General features: G+C 34.7%; 1 pseudogene; it reads right to left on the bottom strand.

Annotated features, from left to right (window-relative positions):
• Positions 1-5,802: 5,802 nt before the first annotated feature.
• Positions 5,803-11,342, bottom strand: LOC110686552 (annotated as a pseudogene).
• Between the last annotated feature and the right edge of the window lie 1,518 nt (positions 11,343-12,860).

Here is a 12,860-nt window from a genome sequence, read left to right on the forward strand (position 1 = left end):
ATGGGCCTTATGAGAAGTAGGCTGCTTGCTTCTATGGCCCTTTTAAATTGGAGCAACGAGTTAGGAAGATGGCATATCGCCTCAAGCTACCAGAGAACTGCAAGGTACATCCTGTGTTTTATATCTCCCAACTTAAAAAGGCAGCAAGGGATGCTCCGGTGAACCCTACAATTCCATCCAACCTCACAGCAGACCTTGAGTTAATAGTGGAACCTGAAGAGATGCTGGTGGTCAGGCAGAAGTCAGGAGAGGGCAACAATGAAATTGAGGTGTTGCTCAAGTGGCACGACCTACCTTCCTTTGAGGCCACTTAGGAATATTATGGAATGATCAACCTTAGATTTCCTTCTTTCCACCTTGAGGACAAGGTGAAGGTCCTGGGGGGAGTATTGTTATGACTCAAGGGAGGTCTCCTAAGCAAATCAAAGTTTATGAGAGGAGGCGCAAATCAGACAAAGGGCAGGTATTCCATGAGTTGTCACAAGAAGACAAACAAGAAGATCTTCCACAGAATGTTGAGGCAACAGGCAGCAATTACCTAGAGGAGAAGAAGACAAAACTTGTAATGAATAGGTCACTGATTTAGGAGAGAATGCTGAGTATATAAAGCAGAGGAATGTAAGAGAGTAGGGCATGTTGAATGAAGTAATTTTTTAGCCGTAAAATAGCAATAGAGTAGCCTCCAAGGTAGAACCTTTCTTCATTGTAGTTTCAACTTTAATCAATCAAAGATTCCAGCTTTACTCTCTTATTTCCCTTGTTTATCTGTTAGCTTAGTGTTGAACTTGGAAGCCCATAACAATGATTTAGGGTGGTTTGTGGTTGGGAAAGGGAGGGGGTTGTTTTAGAGAAAGGGAAAGAGAGGGGGTTGTGTCTGGGTAGGAGCTGAGAAAGGGATGGGCAGTTTTCCAAGGTGGGAATGGGAAAGGGGTTGGCCGTCGACGGCGATGGGCGAGTAGCTGACTTGACTTTTTTTTTACAACTTTATTGGACCAATAGAGTGTTGACACGTGGCAAATAACCTATTGCTACATGTTTTGTAGCCAAAGTTTCTTATTTGTTAAAAGATTAATGTTACTTCCACTTCATGAAAGGAACCTTTTTCTCCTTACTTTTTTATTTAGAAAAATCCTATTGAAATTCTTCAATTTAATTATAATGAGAGTGTTAAAACAAAGCTGGAGTAGGCTTTAAACACAAAACATTTATGGCAAAAGGTATATTTCTTCACTATAGAGTCCGACCAATACGACATTCAGAACATTCAAATTAAAAGATGATAATCTATTAGTCAATAACGCAATAAAAGACATTTGGGCAGTTCCTTGGTAGGTTGAGCATATTATTGAAATACTCGTTCTCTCTTCACTTAGTTTCATAATTAGATATACATTATATCTAATGAGAAAAAAATAAATCACTCAATTAGTAGATTGGATTGTTAATACACGTCATTTAGTTTTTTATTGTATGGAGATTGAATGTTTGTAATAACTCTAATTCGTTTAGTATTTCCTTACGATAATACATTAGGAATTCTCCTCATGAGGATTCTTTCTTAATGATTATTATTCGTATTATTAAAATATATATATATATTAATGATAAAACACTATTAAAAAAAAGTATGTGATATGAAATAGGGAAGTTAATAGATCAGATTTGGATAGGTAGAGCTTCACCGACATTTGCCCATATTTCCATCCACTCCATGCACGTCACCTATTTAACGCACAAAAACTTTTATATACATTCGTGTACAGTAATATTATTGTACATCAAGGTAACTTTTACACTTTCTTTGGGTAACTTTTATCAATTCAAAAATATACTAAAGACACACCAGAAATTGACATGTGTCATTGCTGGTGTGTCTTTTAGTATATAGTTATTGATGATTGATTTTGGGCGTTTAAAAAATATCTATTCATACTGAATATATTTCACTTATAACTTGATTTTTTTGGAATTAATTGGTTGTGGATTGATGACATGACTCTAATTAAGGAAATCTTTACCTTAAATTATGCAATTATGACTTGTGCTTTCCTAAATAAAAATAAAAAAAAGTTAAATAAGGTAATGGCCTGTTTGGGAACCATAATTTCATTTGAAATTCTGGATTTGGCCCAATTACATTGTTTGGATTAACTCTAAATTTGAAAATTGGATTTGGCCCAAATCCAAGTTTATTAAAACTTAAGTTAATTTTGATTGAATTGAAATTCCAACTATAAAGCTGTCATTCCAACATTCAGTAAAAAAAAAAAAAAAAAAAAAAAAAAAAAAAAAAAAAGCCCTACTCTTTCTCCTATGCCTAGTTTCCCAAATTCTCTCTCCTAAGGGTTGGGTATTCTATTTTCTCTCTCCTCCATTGATGAAGATCGTGACTTCTCTACTATAAGCAACATGTTCTTCTCCATTAAAGTAACTAGTGAGCTTCCTTTCCTTCGTCAACGTGTTCGGTTAATTCTCAATTGAAGCGATGTGTGAGCTTTCTCTGCCATTGATGCGTACCTTAATCCTCCATTGTAGTGGCGTTTGAGCTTTCTTCGCCATTGAAGCGTACCTTGAATCCTCCATTAAAGTGTACCTTAATCCTCCTTTGTAGTGGCTTTTGAATTTCTCTACTCTTACCCTCTTTTTTATCTGTGTGATAAGCTTTCGATTTTCTCAGAATTTTTGGTTGTTTAATTTTGTCAATTTGATAAAATTCGGGTTTCGATTTTCCCCTAATTTTTGGTTGCTTAATTTTGTCAATTTGATGAAACTAGTGTTGGCCCGCGCGCTATGCGCGCGGTCCACCAACGTTATTTTGTCTTCGTGGTTAGTGTATAATTAGTCGTAGTTTATGTGTTAATGTAATTTAATTTTGCTAATGATCACTTTAGTTATTGTAGATAATGATGCAGGCATAGAGGCTAGAGTGGGCAGCATCGGATGACACGCAGAAGGCATATGAGCATGCTGTTAAGGGGAATGATTGTCGAGATATTTAGCATTTTGTTATAACAGAAAGATTGTAAGAAATGATTTATTAATATAGTTTCAATATTGTACTGGCTTTCATCAATTAATCAAATCATTACAGCTTTCCCCTAATATTTTTCTTGAATACAATTTTGTTTTTTGGGTGAACATCCTCGAGTATTCCTTTCTGTTTGTAATAATCGATCCTCATCACCTAAATTGCGCATAAGTAATGCCTGAACTAAAACTGGAGTCGCACAATCCCCCAATTTGGTGATCTATCCTTGGTGATTACTGTGTAATTATGTGATGATATATGTGCAGATTATTTATAATGTTTTATTTGTGACGAAGTTAGATATAGATGTTGGCGTTGATCAAAGTTGAAATATGATAGAATAGATTGGGCTGCTAAGGAATTAATGTAATATATGGGTATGTTGATTAAAATCATTAAAAAGTACAAATTACATCTGTGTGAGTCTGTGAGTTGGTGATTAAAGGATTAGTAAATTGGGTGATGTGATTGGAGGATTTGCAAACTGGGTGATGCAATAAAGGAGATCAGAGGATTAGCAAACTGGGTGGTGTGATAGGGCGATTGGAGGATTGACAAATTGGGTGGTGCAATCAAGGTGATTGGAGGATGGGAAAACTGGGTGGAGCGAACAAGGTGATTGGAGGATTGGCGAAAATGGGTGGTGCGATCAAGGCAATTGGAGGTTTGAGTGGAGGATTGGCAAAGTGGGTGGTGTGATAAAAGCGATGGAAGGATTGACAAACTGGGTGGTGCGATCAAGGCGATTGAAGGATTAGTAAAAGGGAAGTTGCTTGCATCAGTTTAATGTGTTTATACCAACCCTCACTCAAATTAAAATGAACATAGACAAGTGTGATTAGACTCCTAATTTAAGGATAAGTATCTTGTATATAATACAAATACTTATTGAGATTAGTATATAAAATAAAATTTGAAAGTTACAAGCAAGAGAGGTAGGTCGGAAGAAAGATGGAGATAGAGAGAAGCTGGGAGAGATAGAGGGATCAATTTCTTCTTTCTTTTTTCCTAGACCCTCCCCCCCACTTCCCCTCCCACACCCCTCTCAATCTAGCACAATCTCTTTGTTAAAAGTGCTTATATATGATTCATGTTGACTATGAGATAATCAATAAGTTTATTTCAAATAAATCAATCTCCTATTAATCTCTCCTTTTAGCACTTATTTCAAATAAATCAATCAGTTCAGTTCAGCTAAATTTTAGTAAATGTGAACATGCCCTTACTCTTCTCCCAATTTCTCCTTTTAGCACTTATTTCAAATAAATCCATCTCCTTCTCCCTCTTGCGTTGAATCTTTTTTTTTTTTTTTTTTTGAAACCCCTTGAATCCTCTTTTAGATTGACATAGATTTGAAATTCATATTCTATACAAAACTGTACTATTTCATACTGCAAGATATCTTCAAAAAATGCTTTTGATACTTCTTGCAAGCTATTAAATCAATTGATGACGATGCTAAGTAAATAATTATCTTTAACGCTATTTGTTAATTATAACATGAGTAGTTAGTTGAAACTTAAAACTGCTTGATGGCCTATATGTGTATTTTTTTTCTTCAAAATTTCTTTAATTAAAAAAAAATTTATTTTTTATTATTAGGAAAAATTACTTTAAATAAACCAACCTTTAGAATAATTCAACCTTTATACCTCTTCTTCCCAAAATGAACCAAAGTGACCGATCACCTAAACAACCGGTCAACTCTTTCTCTCTTCTTCCCCCCACCATTTGCCATCATCTTCATCCATTACCACCACCCAAAGCTCCATCTGCTGCCTCTCTTATCCATCACCTCCATGCCACGGTGCCACCACACACCAACCCCCTCACAGCTTACCCTGCCATCACTGCCCAACCCACACACCAACTCCCCTGCTCCATTTCCAAAAAAAAGCAACACACATTGCAACAAACAACAGCAGCACCATCATCACATTAAAGCCACCTAGAAGCAGCACCACCTCACAAAAATTCCAGCAGCCCTTCTCACAAACAAACCCAACCAAACAACACCAACAACAGGCCCTCAAATCGTCTTACACCACCTCACATCAACCAACACATCATACTCCCTCCGATCGCACTCCAGACCACCACCAATCTGCCATAAGTAAGCTTCTCCTTCACTTCAATACACCAACAATAACAACCCACCACCAATTCACAGCAAATTCAACCTCAATATTAATTTATGTTGTGATTTGTCTCAAATACAAGGAGGTGAAGGGAGGGTTGGTTGGGTTTCCGTTGTGGGTGAGAATTGGAATTACGGTAGAGAAGGTTGGGGTTTGAACCGCCAGATAAGGAGGGTGGGTTTGCGGGTAGTTTTGGGGGAAGGGGTATGTTTTTCGGTGGGCTTGAAGCGTTAGGGGGGCTAAGGGGGTACGGTGGACTATGGTGGTGATGGGGGAAGAGAGAGAAAGAAGGTGATGGGTGGTTTTTTTTTTAGTAAAAAAAAAAGTAAATTTAAAAAAAAAACCAATCATGAAGTGCCACGTAGCACGTATTACCGGTTGTACCGGATAGGTGACCTGCAAGGTGCGATATAGGAAGATGGGGTGTAAAGGTTGGATTATTCCATAATAATTCAAAGGTTGGTTTATTTTGGGAGAATGAAGCAAAAGTTGGTTTATTTAAAGTAATTTTTCCTTAATATTAAGAATTTTATCTAAATGTTCAACGAATGAGAAAGAGAATTAATTTTTAATAACTTACATAAAAATGTTTTTGAAAAAATAAAAAATTATTGAAAAATTGTAAAACTAAAGAAAAATTAACAATTTATGTAAGTTTTTTACATTTACTTATGGCACATGTTATTTACAAAATTTCCTCAATTTTTCAAATTGTAATCTACAAAATTTCTTCTACTTAATACAATCTGGCCGGGCCCATCAGTCTCCAGATAAATAACCAACCTTCTGCCATTGAAACCTCATAGTTGCTCAATTAAGTCGGTAGAATAATGCAGCTGTGTAGAAAAACCTGAAATATTACAAAGACACAATATAATATAAATTAGAAAAATCTAATTATTCACCTTAAAAATGGCTTAAGACATATTTCAACAACCACTAAGTTGTTACAATTAAGATATGATGTTAGCTTTTACTACAACTGGATATCCGAAATTAATTGTCCTTATTCATTTCCATAAAGAAGTAAGACATTCCTTTTCCAAATTCTAAAACGAAAGCAAGTTTCAAAAAGACCCATCTACACACATTAACAATATTCAAAATTAAAAATTAAAAAAACTATCAGCTGAAGTACGAAAAAGCTCTAGATTCTAGATCTTGTGAACTAGTTAATAATTATAAGAGCACTAAAGTTAATAAGGTATTACCCCTTTTTCTCTCTTTTTTAAAAAAAAAAATTATTTTATACCCCAAAGCCTGGTTATATCATCACCACAAACAAAAGTTAGATTTTTGACTCTTACATAGAAGACTTGGATCCACCTATACACATTTTCAAGCAGACAAGCACTTGATCTCGAGACCTTAGACAACAACCCTGTATATTTGTCTATCTTATGACATTGCGTATGCTGTTAGAGCAACAATTGGAGTGTGAACACTTGTTCCTGATTCAAATATCCGAATCTCTTTCGTTGATTCAAACATATTCAATTAGACTGTATATTGTAGGAAATCAGGAACATATTAACTATTCTGATTACATAGGATAATCGGTATAATTCAATGAAGTGTATTACCTTACAGTCCATTCGATTTAATTCAAATGGAGGGAAGTTCCGGCTTAGAGTTGAAATTATAGTTGCTGCTCTTTTTGGTAACCCAGGGAGATGTTGTGCAATATCCTTCGTCATTTAGGGAGGATTTGAGAGTGTTTACTGCCTGTGATCCATCTCTGACACCCATCAACCTAGCTCCTACTTTTCCCAGAACTAACTTCTGCAAGGAGGATCTTAATTCCTTCTAAGGACTTCTTCTGTTCACTCGAATTCTTTGCAAAATGCACATCCTTCCTTTCTTTAGAATTTAGAACTACTGCTAATCTTTTGTTGTCGTCGAAATCTCTCAGACTAAAAGTATGACCCATACAACCTTAGAATTATCATCCCTCTCCCTCTCTCTTAGATTAAGTATGACCCTCTCCTTTTCTCCATCCCCTTCCCTCCCTCTCTCTTTACCTCTTTCCCCCCTGCCCCTTTATATTTCTCGGTTTTTCTCTATTTCCTTCTTTTTCAAAGCTCCCTTTATTTCTTTTTCCTCCGACCTATCTTTCTCTTTATCACTGCATCTCTTTTTTTCTCTCTATTGGTCACGCTTTTTCTTTATTGCTCTTTATATTTTCTCTTCCGACTCTTATTTATATATATCTCTTTCCCCCAAGCCCTTTTGCACCCAGCCCCCCCCCCCCTCTCTCTCTCTCCTACGAATTAAGTAAAGGATTCCCAAGTATTCAAATACTAATTGTTGTGATAATGAGTCAATACTAACATGCTAAAGCTATACATGGATTACTGACCTCTATTCACACCTGATCTGCTTTTTAGACATAATGGAAGATAAAGAAGTACCAACTGGACAAAGAAAACATCTCTGATTTATGAGCTAAGGGATGTTTTCTTTGTTCAGGGTCTAAAGTCTTATCTTATTGTTGTCTTAAAATATCATGTAGCACCCAATGCCTTTTAAAACCTTTGAGTTAAGATGCAAAATTGGGTTTTCTGACCTGCGCACTGGTTAAATGCAAAGAAGCTAAAAAATTGGGAGAAAGCAAGCTGGAATTAAAAAGATAATTGACGCTTTTATGTAGAAGAGAAAAATTTCCCAAAATTCCACAAACCTGATGCATTTCCTAAAAATGAATTGAATTCATCCAAATTAACTCACCAACACTTTATCAATCAACCAAAAAAATCCCGCAAAACAACCCATCAATCTCCAAAAGATTGAATTATCAAAAATATATATATAATTACCTTAGTGCGACCGGGCATGATAGGCCTCCCAGCCAATAACTCAGCCAAAATGCAGCCAGTACTCCACAAATCGATGCCGACACTATAATCAGTAGCCCCAAGAAGAAGTTCTGAGGCTCGGTAGTCGGTACCATAGAGTGACAACATGACTGGTCATAGGATGTTTCTTGTTTGGATAAAAAAAAGGTAGCCAATCCAAAATCAGCTATCTTAAGTATTCCTCCATTGTCAAGCAGAAGATTTGATCCCTTGATATCACAGTGAAGAACACCGTGATTATGACAGTGCTCTAGTCCAGAAATCAGCTGGTGCATATAAAATTTAACCTGCAATTATGAATACTGCTAATTACTAAACAAAGAGCTGGAATGAAACAATAAGCTCAGCAGGTTTAATGAATAGCATACTTATGTACAAAGATGGATTGTCACAAACCTGTGGCTCCGTAAACTTAATATCTAGACTGGCAGCAAGTCCAGCTAAATCATGCTCCATGTACTCAAACACCAAATACAAACTACAGGACATCCTTGAAGTAACCAACCTTCAAGTTTCACAACATTGGGATGGTCTAATCTACGTAAGATCAAAATCTCTAGCCATGAACTTAACACTCTCGGGCTCCAAATTATCAAACCGGACCTTCTTAAGTGCCACTATCTTCCTAGTTAAGGAATCTCTGGCTTTATATACATTACTATATGTTCCTTGCCCAATCTATCATTAACAAAGAAAACACAATAAGCAGCAATCACAAACAACTTTGACATACTACAAACGCTTCAAGCAAACTCCAACCAACAAACAAAAGTGAAGCATAACAGATAAAACCCTCATCTTATCAGTCTTTTCGAAAGTATTAGTTTGCCTCGGAACCCACCCATCAATAGCTTCACCAGCAACAGCAGAGCCTCCCAAATGAAATATAATGACCCAAATTAGAACTGCTTAAGCTTAAGAAAACATTTACACAAGTAACATCTTCCTCAAACATACCTCGTGATACCTTTATCCTCAGTGTCAAACACAAGTTTTGAACAGATTGTCAATCATCTCGGCCTTAGGAGACTTGAGTCCTTACTAATGTCTAGCATCGTCAAATCAATAGCCATTCCCTGGAGTTAACAACCTAAAGAGCATAAGAACAAACATGTACTATTAATAGCAAATTTTCCTTGTCAATTTTTTGGAAATGAGTTGAAGTCCAATTTCACAAGTAACAATATGATAATCATTGATTGAGCACAATGGAAAGGATCCGACAATATGTAGTAGTTAAATTGAACTTGACAATTGACAGTCCTAGGGGTAAGTTCATTTTCAAATGGTAATGCACTTGTAAATCCAAAAATCACCATAATATTTAAATAAACATTGTGTGCTCACATTGATATAATACTAAACCAGGCATGGCAAAAGAGCAGTTGGAGTTCAATTCCGAACCTACCATTGTCTTATCTACTATATGAAGAAGTATTTTGTAAGGATAAGTCAAATAGACAGCATGAAAGCACCTAAAAGCCAAGAGAGAGCAGCCGCACAATAATTTCCATAATATGCTAAATTCCCAGAAAATACTAAACACTAAAAAAATGCTATAGTAGTACAATAGAAGATATTGTCAGAGAGTCATAATATAAACATGTAAAACAAACAGGTAAAACAAATAGATTTCACAAACAACAGAAGTATGATTTGCAAGAGAAATACGAAGATCGAAATATTAAATAATATGAGCAGCTAGCACACCAGCATCACCAAGATTCGAATAATAGATTAATATATTTCGATAAAGCACAATGTTTCCCAAAAAAAAAAATAGCGATTTTTAAGAGTTTGAGTAAAAAGAACAATTATTACTGTCAAACTATTATAATGGGAATATAAGACACCCAAAAAGTCACTTAAAATCTCTCAAAACCACCCAAAAAGTACAAAAAGCAAATCCTGCATCAAGAGTCAAACTTTAAACCAAGAACTTCAATTACCTAACTTAGCCCATTGACAAGTATACGGGTTGTACCCTATTGGGAAGAAGCAGATTTTTAGAGAAAAAGCAAAGTTCTTAAGTGCCATTCCATTCAGATAATGGAGCAAGGGAGTTTTAGCCCTATCTTATCCAATCTTAACAAAGGAGTAGCGACTTTAGCAAAACCCCTTTAATCTGATACCAATCTAGTGTCTCACCCTTCACTTTAAATTAACCAATTAGCAAAACTAAATAATCTTTTTCGTACCAAACCTAGAACATTGGTGCACAAACTTGAAAGCATCAGCAAGAAGAAGCAAGTCAGAAATGAATTTTTCCCAAAACCAAAATTAAACCTAAATTGTGAATTTCATATTCTATGATTAAAAGAATTGATAATTAGACCAAAAAGCTAGTTACTACCTCAAAGCTACCCTTCGATGGAGGAGAAGCTAGAATTTAATGGAGAGCTCAATCACCAAGTAAATTGGCGATGAGCCCTAGGTTTAGATCATCAATCACCTGCAATTCAAAACTAAGGGTCATATGAAAACACTAAAACCCCTAGATTAAATGAGAAAATACCCACAATCTATGTTCATTCAAGTAATTCATCGAACACTTTAAGATTAAATTAGATTCGAATGGACTCACCAATAAAAAATAAAAAATAATCGACGAAGACCCCGTCAAATTCGAAATCGCTCAGCCAAAAGTAAGATAAAAAATCCTTTAAATGAAAAATGAACAAAGATCCTAACATAATCGAAATCAATAAGAACCAACAATCAAGAACATCGAAATTCAGAAATCAAATTATTAAGCCCAAACAGAGACCCTAACACAATCGAAATCAGTAAAAAACAACATCAAAAACATCGAAATTCAGAAATCAAAACACGCACAAATTAAAAACCAATTCCGAAAAAAATAGCGATTTTTAAGAGTTTGAGTAAAAAGTAGCTCACAAACCTCTTAAAGCATTTGGGTTAGCTTTTTAAGATCTACAAAAGAAATCGAACATACCAATCAACAAATAAAATAATTTAATTATGAGCACTATTAGTAAATTGAAGTGATACTGATGCTATAAGTAGATTTGCTTAAAAACACTCCTCACGTCTTTATTTTTTAATTGATATTTTGATTATGCACAAATTTCCTACTGACAAATACTCAAGAGGAGAAACTCTGAGTATGAGTAAAAGCACAAATTTTAATCAACATACCTTGTAGCACGAAACAACCAGATCCAAAAAAATACCACCACCAGGTCTTTCAAATCGGGCAACTACACCACCATCAGCTCCTCGAAATCGCGCAACTACACCACCATCAGCTCCTCGAAATCTCGCAACTAAACCACCACCAGCTCCTTGAAATTGCGCCATCGACACAGCCGCTGCAACACCCGTACACAATCAAAAAACAACAATTAATCTACTAAGAAAGAAAAAGGAAAAACGAAAAGGAAATACTTAAGCATTATAAAAACAAAGGAAAGGAAGGAAGACATAGCTAATCAGGAAAGAAAGCAGGAAAGAAAGAGAGAGAGTAAGTTGCAAGAACACTGACAAAGAAAGAGAAATAGCCACGCGTCAGCCCGCTGAGAGCACGTGCAATGTAAAAGCAAAAAGACCGAAATAGCCCAGTCAACTTGGTCAATCAGAGAAGGGTGCTAAGGGCCAAGGAGGGCAAAACCGTCAATCTTCTGTTCATAAGGAACATTAAAATTGCTACAGTAGGGGTGCTTGGGGCTTTTAGAAGGGTTATAGATTAGGGTTTTGATTTTCCCCTAATTTTTTATTGTTTAATTTCGTTCTTCGCTCGGCTTTATCTCCTGCTAAAATTTATATTTTGGGGAAAATAAAAAAGCAAAACAGAATTCTGGAAATTAATGATGAAAAAAAAGAAAAAAAAAACAAAGATTAGAAAAAGGATCTGAATTTCTTTGTTTCCCCAAACAAGTTTTTGGAATTTGAAATTCCAAATTTCAAACTCTTAATTTGCCAAACAAGAATCTTGGAAATAAATTCTAAAAATTGAAATTCTGGAATTGAAATCAATGATTTCAAATGAAATGCGAGTATCCAAACACAACCTAAACTAATTATGTTGCACTTTAATGTTAGATTACAAATATATTTCTTTTCTTATTTTATGCGATTAATTCCATATGGGACTAACATTATGATAAAACTTAGGAATAACTATATCAATAAGCAATAATATTTATCATTTTTATGTTGATACACAATTAATTACGGAATAATTAGGAAATATATAATTTTTTCAAGAAGGTGTAATTTTAGTGGAATATTTTTTATGATCTTGATCTTATATTCCATGTACTTCAATTTTGTTCAAGATAATTAACAATTTTATATTTTATACTATAATAATTTAATTTGTCAAAAGAAAATATAGTGTAATTAAAATAACCGTGCATGACACGGGACCTAACCTAGTAGTATACGAGAATAACATTATGAAACGAAAGGAGTAATTACTTTATTTTTATTAAAGTAACTTATAAATACTGGGTCGCTTTCATTCATTATTGAGTAACTTCTAATCATTTTAAGGTAACTTTGTAGTGAATGTACAATATTTTATTGTACTTTCTATTTTTAAAATGTTTGTGTTTAACGCATCACTCGCATTCTTCCATATGTTATCCATGGATGGTACAAGTGGATCAAGAATCAAATCTATAACATACTTCGTAATTATCTCAAAAATAAAAAATTATTTTTATTGTGAAAAGCAAAGGGTAATAAACAATTTGTTGTGAAAAATAATTAAACTCTAAATTTAATCTGAACTTAGATAAGAACTAAACATAACCTAAATACAAAGTACACCATGCTTTATGTTTTATTTAATTTAAGAATTCATATTACGGTGTA

Source organism: Chenopodium quinoa, unplaced genomic scaffold, assembly GCF_001683475.1.
Source record: "Chenopodium quinoa cultivar QQ74 unplaced genomic scaffold, ASM168347v1, whole genome shotgun sequence".
In the NCBI taxonomy this organism is placed as follows: domain Eukaryota; kingdom Viridiplantae; phylum Streptophyta; class Magnoliopsida; order Caryophyllales; family Amaranthaceae; genus Chenopodium; species Chenopodium quinoa.